Below are 13,900 nucleotides of genomic sequence, written 5' to 3'. Positions count from 1 at the left end.
TACTGTTTGGTAAAAATGTGACTTGTCATCACGAGTGTGTCTTGAGGGACACTGATTGGTTTATTAAATCTTTCCAGAGCCACCATCATATCATTGAATTGTTTTTACATTCTGATTTCCACAAGTGGAAACAAACAACAAAATGTGCCGCTGTTTCTCTTGCTACACAAGGTTGGACATTGTTCCAGCTCTTGAAAAAAACCTGAATCAGATACAAGTCGCTGAGCAATTTGATGTTTCCTGTCATAAACTAAACAGCTAAGAAAAACATTATATCAATTTCAAATGGTTATTTCTTGATTGCATAAATTGACTAATTATTAAAATGCAATTGAACTTCGATAAATTGATAATTGCCTATCATTTAAATACTTACTTATTCCATATAAATAAAAGGATTCTGGAACTAAATCAAGCAGACCCATGTTTTGCAGCTTCATCAGTGTTTTTAAAACCCTTATGGTGGACAGATCCACTTTGAGGTTCCTCAAACTACAAAATATACAGCAATAATAAAATAACAAATGGCTCCTGCTTTTACTGTTAACAAGTCTAAGATAAACCTAAATCATGGTTTCAGTGTGATTTTTGTGTCCTCCTTAGCAGACGACAAAAGCTACATTTGCAAGGATTCAATGGCATCTGATTGCTTTTGCCATCACTTAGTTTTGCTGCTTATCTGTAGACTTAAGTCCAAGTTAACTCGGATTTATCTCTCATGGAAAAGCATTAGGAACCAGGATAGCCGCTGTTTTGAATGAGTTAATCTAGTGGCATGTTAATAATAAGTCTTGTACTAGATTGCTTTATTTAAAAGCAGCATAAACAGTCATTTGGCTTAGGGACGAGTGCTCTTTGTCAATAAATCAGCTAAGTTTATTTGTGTAATACATTAAGTGATTTGCTTTTTCATTACAGATTTTTTTTTTTGTTAGCTCATTTATATTAAGGGAAAACACTAAAATTAACAATCTATCACTGATTAAAGAGACGCCAATGGGACATTACAAGATTAATAATTCTGAGTCACAGTCACGAAACCTTGACTAGAGTCAGGTCACTCAATGGGTAGTATGACCCGAATTCTGTCTTTAACTGGTTTTCCAATCCCATGCTCCACAGTGATTTCATACCAAAATCCAGACTAATAAAACACTCCACAATTATCAACACATTACCTGGAACCTAATGCAGAGCTGACACAAATGATATTTTTCCATGAAGCACACAAGTTCAAACACTGTGTTTACTGTGTTTTGAATCAGCTTTGCCTTCACTTCTGCCCTAATCTGATTGAAACAGATTTACAAACAAAATCTTTTTTGTTATTATGTTGATATTAAAAGGTCACATAACTATGACTGGCTTTATAAAACTTAATCTAAGTTGGCAAGATTGATTGTTTGTGCGAAACAAAAATACAAAATATATATACCAATAATATGTTTCTGTAATAACTTGACATTTTGACTGCCGTAATTTGACATTTATTGATAGCCCTGTGCTGTAGTTTGACCGGTAGAAATGACTTTGCGAGTCAACAGGATTCACGACTCCTGAGCATCTCTTGCCCTGTCAATCAATTCAAATCCTGAGAAATGTTAATCCTAGTAAATGTATTGCTTCTACCAGTATTGTGATTGGTTTTCGTACAGTATATTATGAGTTCACTCATTGAAGTAAATCCCAGCTTTCACATCAACAGAAACACTAAATAATCCATACAATTGTAAACAAAACAAATAACTAAGCTAAATCAATGTAACAAATAAATAACCACTTTAAAACAAAATATGCAGAGAGCTATATTTTTCTGTGCTTGCCTGCAGGTTAGTGATGCGCACTATGTTGGTACAGGTATTTTTATGGTAGGGAAAACTCCAGATGAATGTATTACATTGTTGGCATTTAGACACTACTGTTTATATCATTAAAGTAGATCAAAAGTTTCACCAAGTTAGTGTTTATTTATTTTATTTAAAATAGCATCATCATGCAGATTGGTACTATGATGACTTCTGTTACTTTCTCTGACCTTCCTGTATTCAGTGGTCCAAGTATTAACAACACTAACTCACTAAAGACCGGTCATCTGTTGTTTTTTTTCAGGAACATCCTGTAAAGAAGGGAATTCTGTCTGTGATCTTGATGGATTTTCCTGGTTCATGACTGATACTTGTCCAAAGGAGTAGTGTGCTTTTAGTCCGGTCCTACATTAATTCTGATACTTTCTGTGTGTGTTTTTGGATTCATTGCTATTCATCTCGCAAAGATATTAATCTCGACTGTGTTTAGAATTGGAACAAGATATTTACGCTGAAAATTAGGACTAGCAGTTGTTGTTCCGCCTGTGTAGCCCTCTTCACTCGTCTAAAAGTAATTTAAAGACATAAAATATAAATACTAAATACTTTTAGTCGAAACATTTGTGTGACAGAGAGAAAATTAACCTTGGTTATAAATTTCCCTCCCGACCTTTTGAGGGCGCTGTGGAAAAGAAACAGCGTGCCCCGGACTGAAAGGTCTGACCATTTATTCCAAGGAAAGTTGGAAGTCGGCCATCTGGAAAGGGGGGCGGAGCCACGGTACACTAAGTCATTTTACCAGACGGGAAGTGATGTGGCAATCGTGGATTGGAGAAAGCGATTGCACTCATTAACCAAGGGGGCGTGACTGACGGTACTTAAGGGGAAGTGGACGAGCGTTCTGTTCCTTTGTTATGGTTACAGACGTACCCAAAGGACCGTGAATTTTACCGTGAGTGTTTGTTTTTGTCGTATCTAATTATTGCTTGTTTGTTATTCTTAGACAGTTAAACCTGTACCAGGAGCTGTCGCTAAAGACCAACACAGACCTGGACAACACTGCACTATTGTTCACCTAATAAATTGTATTTCACCACTTGCGCATTAGTACTCACTTTGGACTTGTGACCATGTTGTGTTTTGTGTGTGTTTATACTGTGTTTATTATTTCTGGACTGAACCCCCTGGGTTATAATATGTAGTACACATTATTGTGTACTACCATTCATTATTATTTACAGTTGTCAAGTGACTTTGGATTATAAATAAACACCACTGCACCTGGATTATCGTTGTCTGTCTTTCATTGATCACCGCATCACTCCTGCACCTGCGCACTGCAAACCACTTTGCCACAGTTTGTCATTGAATTTCAGTATATTTTAGTACTTTTAAATTCAGCATTAGTTATGCATGATAGTCTAAAAGCTACTATGCTTCATAGATATTGGACAGAAATAATGTTGTATAGGTATTGGGAGCAGTGTTTGTGCTACATAGAGCACAAACTTTTTACCTCTTATCACAGCACATAAGAATAAACTTTGGGCACTTTTTTAGTTTATTAACTGTTAGCAAACAGTCACTGTTTAACCCATGAGGATGTTTATAAAACTTTTCAAAAAAGTCCTTTAAAAACAGTTCTTAAATAGATTTACTAAGCATTCCTACAGATTAGCCAGAGTAATCAGTACACATTAAATTAAGTTAAATTACCCCATTAATAATATTATTTTGCCCTCTTTCAAACATTATATAATGAATCCTATAGGTATTACCATATCCTTTTTATAAAAAAAAGGTAAATGGAAATTGGATTGAAGCTAGACAATACCATAGATGTTAAATGAAATTTTGTGACACGATGGCTGAATTGTTTTTTAGGAAGAATTTAAAGTCACCTACAAAAGGTGGACAGGTTGAATTATAGGCTAGGCTTTCCACTTGCCTTATTGTTAAAAACACCCCTTTATTTATATATAGTTATATATCCTAGTTTAAGGGACATGCAACATTAAAATAAATGTAATTTAACAGTAAAAAGAAAATATTTAATTGCTGCAAGAGTGATGATAGCATAATTGTTTGACATTACAAAATTAAATAAGCCTTGCCTTATCATTACTGCACAGGGCTCTACTTTCCTTAATCAGGCTCTACATTTGCTTAGCAAAGTGATGTACTGTAGTTTGGAAGAGTACAATTTACTCAGTCATTCTGTCGTTAGATTTGAATCAATGCAAGATAGTGCTTGAACAGTGTACTGAATCCGTCTGAGTTTGTGATTGATACTCCTTGGTGTCTGCTTCAAACTGACTTTTGCAAACCAATATGCAAATGTGATAATAGCTGTCCTGAAGTGGCCTAAAGGCAGTTATCGTCGGATCTGTAGTGGACAAAATATTAAAACTAATCCACTGGCATGCCCTGCTGCAAAGATAAGCTACATTAATGAAGGTACCCTATAAGATGTTGCTCTGTACATTGTGTTTAGTTTCAGGTGTTGTTCATTTTGATTTCTAGCCACTTAAATGATCCCTGTCAAATCTGACATATTCAATGCTCAAAGATTTTGGGTGATTTGATGTAATAAAAGAAAGCAGGACTGAATCTGCATCATGTGATCTGGGGAGAAAAATGATCATGGTCATGTTATTTCAGAAGGATTATTAGGAAATAATTTGCAGGACTTAAAGGGATAAACTAGATATAAGTATATTACAATAATTAATAAAAGACTCCACTTTCATCAGCTAAAATGGAACTGTTCTGTAGATTAATACAACAATGTACATGTGGAACTACGGTGCTATACAGTACTGTACTTGGTTGATAAAATTACATTAGATCACAGAACAAAACAGAAAACTACAGTTTATTTTCACTTGTATGTTAGCTAGCTACTGTGGTCAAGGTTGGATCAAAGACACTTATATATGGTAAGGTTATTAAAGGTGAATTAGAGGGCAATCCGTGTTGGGCAAATAAAAATGGAAATTTGTGTTCAATAAGATTTTCATGGAATTTGACTTGCTTTCAGTGAAAAGCTATTGCGGTAATAATGAACAATAACTAATTGATCTTAAGAAGGTTTCATGTCTTTTTTTTATCCCAGGAAAGCAAGCTTCTATTAATAATAATTGGTTCTGGTGTTCATGTGGTTAGGTGTATTTACTATAACCTGTAGAAGATTAAAGAGTTACAGCTCAGAGCTTAGTCTGATCACTCATAAAAGCAGCCTTTAAAGGCAAATTAAATATAAAATAAACAACTCTGAGTATAAAAATAAACCAGAACTTTAATCTGATACAGCACGCCATACCTGCCTATGGCTACCGTATGCATGGGCTGTACAGAGGCTGGACAGCTGTGCCAGTGTAGTATACATTGATTCTCCAAATACAGCTCTAAATGGCAGGTGTCTTTCGTTTCCTGTTCGAACCATGTTTCAGATGATGTTTTGGAGGTTTGTACACCACCCAGTTTAATGAAACATTTGACAACCATCAATTAGAAGTAGCTCAATAGTCAACATCCCTTGATAGACCATCAGAAATCTCATAAAGAGGCTGGACAGCGCATAAAAAGTACTGAAAGTTATTTAAAGTGATCCAGGAAGATAGGAAACAGCACATAACTTATATGGATGTGGTACTGGCTCTTTAATGTGAAGAAGCACTTAAGGTTCACAAAGCACTAGCCAGAAGAGTGTTGGAAAGCTATTTGTAGAAAGCAGGTTGGAACTCATCCCTGCAACAAATCTTCACTTAGTTAAGATTACCTGGTTAGAGTCCTATTTCCCAGCACACTACCATGGTGTAAGTGACATCAAACTAGGTCCTGTGGATGTTACAGACCCTACTGCAAAAAACAAGGTTATTAACCCTAAATCGACATTTTTTTTTATTATTTTACTGTAACATATTTAATAAATTGGCTACTCTGGTAAGGTGTAGCTTGGAGTCTTGGGGTGTATTATAGTAAAAAAACTGCAATGACGATAGACTTACATTTAAGCCATGCCTAACAACTTAGTTGGATTAGTGTTCCTTATATTAAAAGTGCTCATTAATGACCTGCCGTAATTGTTTATAAATGTTATTTGTATGTAAATCTCCTGGCCGCTTAGAATCCACTCAGTGTGCTTTTATTGTTATTATCATTGTTATTAAAAAAAAAATTGCTTGTGGAGAAAAAGATTACCAAGGCATTAACTATGTTGTCTGACCCATTAACTGATAAAAACTTATTAAGTGCTTAGATGAAATTACAGATATTGGGAAAAGCATTAAGCTACATGCAAATATCTCATATTGCCCAGGTATATAAGAATCATAAGATTGGTGTAATTTTCCTTTCTCATTATAAAGATGATTTTTGGTCACTATAGCGTGGCATTGAATGGATCACATCTCAGTCAAGCAATGAAAACAGCTATTATCTTGGCTCATCTTTTTTTTTTCGTCCAGGAACCAAGAGCTATAGTTTAAAAAATGGTACTGTAACGCAGAATGATTTAAAAATAAAATAACTCCAAAACATTTTGTCATTAGCTCTTTCATTGTAACTAAAGTGACTTTCACTGCTTTTTTAGAGAAACGTGAATTAAATTCAAGTAAATTCCTTCCTCAGTCGCGTCGCTTTTGGATTGCTTTTTCTTTTTTTTATTGACATCACTAAGTCAAGCGAGATGTAATCTTCAAACTGCCACTTAACAAATTAATTGCTCCAGACAATATGCACTGCAGGTTGCCAATACATGAGGCTGCAGCCTTTTGTGTGGCGGCTGTTAATGGGCATCTGTAATGACTGGTAGTTATACAATAGGCCTACTCATCTGTGCTACTATTTGGGAAGCTGTACCGCCCACTGAAAAAGGCTGCCACAGTTTGGGCCGCCTGCTCCCAGCTGCTGGGTCCTGTCATTGATAACAGATAGACCTTATGTATAAGACAAAATAGTTTGGCCTTCTTGGTCCTCATGGCCTAGTTAGAGACACATACTAACAGCATATGGTCCTTTCAGGCATCTATTGTGTTTGGCAACATGTTGCTTTTCTGTTGAATATAAATTATAATTCAATATCCTGAGCCTCACCAGTTCCCTATGTTCAAATTCCCTAGACACCTCGATCTGGGTCACTGATTCGCTAATATATATTTTTTGAATGCATGTGAGAGCGTGTGTGTGAGGCAGACCAAGAAAACAGACTGGCCTATATTTCAAGCCTAATGATTGTTAATTGAGGTAATGAATAGGAAGCTTGAGGGGCTGAATGCCGTAGCCTGGTAAAATATAACAAAACTATTAATTACTGGAAGGAGAGGTGAAGTGCTTCTGACACGAGTCAGCAAGAGACAGACCAGCTGGTGCCATATTGTCAAAAGGGACAATGAAAATGTAATTGGCTCCTGTCTTTCTTTAAGAAAAAAAAAATTAAAAAATAAAAGGTTACGCTTTTGAATCACCAAAGGGCCTTGTGGAAGAAAGCCGTCCCTTTAGTGTTTTGACCACTTTGTAAACTGTTTGGTAAACATAGATTGTGCTGTGCTTCCAAATATGAGGTGTCTTAAGCAACTGTTGTTTATTTCTTTGGCCTTTTTTCCAATTTAAGTATTGTTTTACATGATATAACAGAACTAATGGAAAGCAATATAAAACAATATGAAATGTACATCGACTCAGTGACCCATATTGAAAGAATGAAATTAAGTGACGGGAGTATAGATTCTTGGGCTACAGAGGCAGAAGTTATGGCAGCTGTAGTCCTCCTAAACAGGCCCATACACGTATACATAGACTTAAAGAATAAGGACTGTTTTAAATACGAAGGCACAATGGAATATATAAAAAATAAGAACGAAAATCTGGATACTGTGGCATAATTAAGAAAGATAATCAAAATAAATCTAAAACAGTAAAAATAAACCAGGTTAAAGTAAATAATAAAATGCAAAATAGAGAATTAAACATGACTAAGACAGAGAATTCAAAACAGAAAGATAGGAGACCCAAAAATAAACATGGTACCAAATACACAAAAGAGAAGACAGAAGACATAGTATTTAATTTATCAAGTAAAACTTTAACCACATCCCAAAAAGCGGTACTGAGTAAAGGACTTAAGTTTATACCGACTAAAAGATACATCGATAAAGATAAACTGGCCACTGAATTAAAGGAGTGGGAGAGACGCATGAGATTAGCAGAATATTTTTTCAATGAAAATATCTCAGATTCAGAGGGTAATTATGAGCATGGGATTAAGGTTAATAGTACAAGCACATGGACTCCTCCGGATGGAAGAGATAAATGGTTAGATATGTATATTAAACAAGAAATAATAGTAGGACTAAAGTAGTTAAACAAGAAATAATAGTAGGACTAAAGAAAAGATGTAAACTTAATTTAACCAATATTGAAAAACAAGCTATGACTGAGTTGTTAAATGATGATGATATAATGATAAGACCAGCAGATAAAGGCTCAGGAATAGTGATAATGAACACAGATGACTATATGAAATCTGTAGAATGTGAATTAAATAATACAGATACATATGAAGAAGTTAAAAGCAATAAGATCAATAAATCGGTAAAAGAGGTTAAGGAAATTGCGGAGAGACTATACAATAAAGGAATTATATCAAAAGAATTAAAAAAATACATGCAGCCACATAATGCAAGAACAGGCCTAGCAAGAGGAAATCCTAAAATGCACAAAGAAAATCACCCTATGCGAATGATAGTCAGTACAATTGATAATCCAACACATATAATAGCTGAAATAGCAGAAAAACAACTTAGGTCGCACGTTGAGAAATTACCAAGCTATGTTAAGGATACAACACAATTTTTAAAAAGACTTCAATCAATAAAACACAACCTTCCAGAGAATACAATTTTATTTTGCATGGATGTAAAATCCTTGTACCCAAGTGTCCCTCGTAGAGAAACTTTAGAAGCTTGTCAAAAAGCACTAGATAATAGACTAGATAAATCAATACCAACAGCAGAGGTACTGAACATGATCTACATAGTTTTAGAAAACAGTTATTTTACATTTGTTGATAAGAATTACAAACAAAACGATGGTACAGCAATAGGATCTAAATTAGGAATGCATTTTGCCAGTACATACATGGGGAAATGGGAAGAACAATTACTTAGAAAATTGGAAAGAGAACCTTTAGAATACATTCGGTTTGTAGATGATATTTTTGGGGTTTGGACACATGGAGAAGAGTCGCTTTTCCAGTTTCATAAAATGGCAAATGAAATACACAGTAATATTAAGGTGGACCTTCGATGGACAAGGAAAGAAATAGAATTTTTAGATACCATAGTAAAACTTGAAGAAGGTTCAATTGAGACTGACCTCTTCTGTAAACCTACTGACATGCACCAGTATTTACACATGTCCTCTGCACATCCGATACACACTAAAAGGGCAATCCCAAGGGGTCTAGGAATAAGAATACGAAGAATATGCTCTAAAGAAAGTGACTATGTAAAACAAAGAAATGTATTAAAAACAAATCTTAAAAAAAGAGGATACAAAGAAAGAATTATAGAGATGGAGTTAAGAAAAGTGGATAAACTAAAAAGAGATGATTGACTAGATTATAAAAATAGAGATAAAAAGGTCAAAAGAGTCCCATTAGTAATGACTTACTCTAAACTTTTGCCCAATATTTCTAAGATAGTTTGGAAACACTTGCGGATTCTACATAATTCAGAAAAATTAAAAAAAGTATTTCTTAAGGTCCCATTTGTAGCATTCAAAAGAGAAGCAAATTTAGGTGATATTTTAGTTCACAGTAAACATAAAAGAATAATTGACAAAATAGGTTCTACGAACATGTGCACCACTAAATGTAAAGTGTGTAAATACATAGACAAAAGTAAAAATATAATTAAACATAAGAACACCACATATCCACTAAAAACTAATACCTACTGTAAAAATAGCAATGTCGTTTATGGAATAGCCTGTGAAAAATGTGATGAAATCAAATATGTTGGAGAGACTGGAACTACTTTATATAAAAGAATTCAGAACCACCTTTCATTAATTAGAAATAAAAAAATGAGTGAACCAATAGTACAGCACTTCACCAGTCAGGGACATGACATAAATGACGTAAAGTTTGTAGTATTAGAACAGCTCAAATTAGACAATGCGACATATAGAAGAATAAAAGAAAGTAAATGGATAAATAGACTGAACACGATTATGCCAGTGGGACTCAACAGAAAAGAATGAACTAATTAACTTCAATAAATATATAACATTTAAATAAATAAACAAAATTCATTCAAAAGTTGTGCATGCTGATGCGCTGGGGAGGCCAAATCTAGACTGATCCTCAGAGCCAGCATTGCATGATATAATAAAAATATAAGTTTATATAAAGTAGTGTTAATTAGAATAAAGATAGAAGTAAAAATGATGTCACAATATATAGAACACCATTACATCATGTAAGAATAAATCATGGATTTGAATGTAAACAATAACAAATAGTTGTCATGCTGTCAAAAACCTATAAATACCTCCAATGTTTTGATTCAAACACAGGCTCCCTTGAGAAAGATATGTACAACATATCGAAACGTTGGGCAGCTGGCTCTTTGAGCTAAATATATATATATATATATATATATATATATATATATATATATATATATATATATATATATATATATATATATATATATCTTGCGTAAGTATTCACCCCCCTTGCACTTTTCCACATTTTATAGTGTTACAACCTGGAATTAAAATGGATTTAATTGGGATTTTTACCATTTGATTTACACAACATACTTAACACTTTGAAGGTGCAAAATATTTTTTATTGTGACACAAAAGTTAATTAAACAAAAAAAGACATTTGTTGGTTGCATAAGTATTCACCCCCCTGAGTCAATACTTGGTAGAAGCACCTTTGGCAGCAATTACAGCTGTGAGTCTTTTTGGGTAAGTCTCTACCAGCTTTGCACATCTGGATCCTGCAATTTTTGCCCATTCTTTTTGGCAAAATTGCTCAAGCTCTGTCAAGTTGGATGGGGACCGTTGGTGAACAGCAATTTTCAAGTCTTGGCACAGATTCTCAATCGGCTTGAGGTCTGGGCTTTGACTGGGCCATTCTAAGACATTCAGGTTCTTGTTTTTAAACCACTCCAGTGTAGCTTTGGCTGTGTGTTTAGGGTCATTGTCCTGCTGGAAGGTGAACCTCCACCCCAGTCCCAGGTCTCTTGCAGACTGAAACATGTTTTCCTCTAGAATGTCCCTGTATTTGGCTCCATCCATCTTGCCATACCGTGGGGATGGTGTTCTCAGGGTGATGAGCAGTGTTGGCTTTGCGCCACACATAGCGTTTAGCGTTTCAGCTGTGCACTAGGTGTGGCTCTTACAAATATAAAGACATCTATCTTATGTAACAGACATATATGATTGAGCAGTGGTTTTCAAACTTTTTAGGCCCCATACCCCCTTCCAAATAATGTAGTCAAACACTTAATCCCATCTGATTTAGGGTCATAATTAGGATTATACGTAATTCGGGATTTCACGAAAATCGGGAAATTGAGGGGTCACCGCGAAATTCAACATCTTTTAGGGGCCAATGCATACCAGAGTAGCAGGCAAAGAAAAATAAAAGAAACCTAATTAATGAACTACTGCACACCGCAAGCGAAGCAAACTACATATCTTAATTCTGTAGATAGGGGGGTGAACCGTCCATAGACAAATAACACACACATATATATGTACAGTACTGTACAAAAGTTTTAGGCAGGTGTGAAAAAATGCTGTAAAGTAAGAATGCTTTCAAAAATAGACATGTTAATAGATTATATTTATCAATTAACTAAATGCAAAGTGAGTGAACAGAAGAAAAATCTAAATCAAATCCATATTTGGTGTGACCACCCTTTGCCTTCAAAACAGCATCAATTCTTCTAGGTACACTTGCACACAGTCAGGGATTTTGTAGGCATATAGTCAGGTGTATGATTAAATAATTATACCAAACAGGTGCTAATGATCATCAATTCAATATGTAGGTTGAAACACAATCATTAACTGAAACAGAAACAGCTGTGTAGGAGGAATAAAACTGGGTGAGGAACAGCCAAACTCAGCTAACAAGGTGAGTTGCTGAAGACAGTTTACTGTCAAAAGTCATACACCATGGCAAGACTGAGCACAGCAACAAGACACAAGGTATTTATACTGCATCAGCAAGGTCTCTCCCAGGCAGAAATTTCAAGGCAGACAGGGGTTTCCAGATGTGCTGTCCAAGCTCTTTTGAAGAAGCACAAAGAAACGGGCAACGTTGAGGACCGTAGACGCAGTGGTCGGCCAAGGAAACTTACTGCAGCAGATGAGAGACACATCATGCTTACTTCCCTTCGCAATCGGAAGATGTCCAGCAGTGCCATCAGCTCAGAATTGGCAGAAAACAGTGGGACCCTGGTACACCCATCTACTGTCCGGAGAAGTCTGGTCAGAAGTGGCCTTCATGGAAGACTTGCGGCCAAAAAGCCATACCTCCGACGTGGAAACAAGGCCAAGCAACTCAACTATGCACGAAAACACAGGAACTGGGGTGCAGAAAAATGGCAGCAGGTGCTCTGGACTGATGAGTCAAAATGTGAAATATTTGGCTGTAGCAAAAGGCAGTTTGTTCGCCGAAGGGCTGGACAGCGGTACACGAATGAGTGTCTGCAGGCAACAGTGAAGCATGGTGGAGGTTCCTTGCAAGTTTGGGGCTGCATTTCTGCAAATGGAGTTGGGGATTTGGTCGGAATTAATGGTCTCCTCAATGCTGAGAAGTACAGGCAGATACTTATCCATCATGCAATACCATCAGGGAGGCATCTGATTGGCCCCAAATTTATTCTGCAGCATGACAACGACCCCAAACATACAGCGAAAGTCATTAAGAACTATCTTCAGCGTAAAGAAGAACAAGGAGTCCTGGAAGTGATGGTATGGCCCCCACAGAGCCCTGATCTCAACATCATCGAGTCTGTCTGGGATTACATGAAGAGAGAGAGAAGCAACTGAGGCTGCCTAAATCCACAGAACAACTGTGGTTATTTCTCCAAGATGTTTGGGCCAACCTACCTGCCGAGTTCCTTCAAAAACTGTGTGCAAGTGTACCTAGAAGAATTGATGCTGTTTTAAAGGCAAAGGGTGGTCACACCAAATATTGATTTGATGTAGATTTTTCTTCTGTTCACTCACTTTGCATTTTGTTAATCGATAAATATAAACTATTAACATGTCTATTTTTGAAAGCATTCTTACTTTACAGCATTTTTTCACACCTGCCTAAAACTTTTGCACAGTACTGTGTATATATATAGATAGATAGATAGATAGATAGATAGATATATATATATATATATATATATATATATATATATATATATATATATATATATATATATATATACTCCAAAGTGTTAAATTTCTTGTTTTCTGACAATGTTTTAATCAGCCTATCTATCAGCGCGTCTGTACTGGCTTTTCTGTGACCCATACTGTAGGAGGTGGTAGTACAATCAGTGTCGCATTGTTATTTTGGTCAATTAGGTTGTTAAAATCTAGTTTTCAGCATTGGAGGTAAAATACCAAAAATGGACAACAAAGCCAAAAAAGCAAAGTATATTTCGGCTGAGGATCGTGTCAAGACATTTCCCAAAAGAAACTTTACATGCAGATGGAGGTAAATTGTTTTGCATATCTTGTAATGTGACTTTAGAGAAAATACGATTGATCGCTGTTTAGCTTCAGAATCACACATCAAACGAGAGGCTGCTAAACTGAACATAAAACAAATAGCTTTCAGAAAACAAACCTTTACGTCAGAGCAGACAAAAAGTATTCCTGTCGGTTATAGCCAAGTTAAATCAGTACTGCGGGTACGATCCAGCAGAGCCACCTCGCTTCAAACAGCCTGCTGCTTACTTTTTTTTTTTTTTTTTTTTTTTTAACAAATTTATAATTTTAGGCACGTTTTCTTTCTTTTGACTCTGTACAATGTATGGGCAAGTCTTCACACCACAGACAGAATGTCG

The sequence above is a fragment of the Acipenser ruthenus genome, chromosome 5, assembly GCF_902713425.1.
Source record: "Acipenser ruthenus chromosome 5, fAciRut3.2 maternal haplotype, whole genome shotgun sequence".
NCBI lineage: Eukaryota > Metazoa > Chordata > Actinopteri > Acipenseriformes > Acipenseridae > Acipenser > Acipenser ruthenus.
This window is presented reverse-complemented; position numbering follows the sequence as displayed.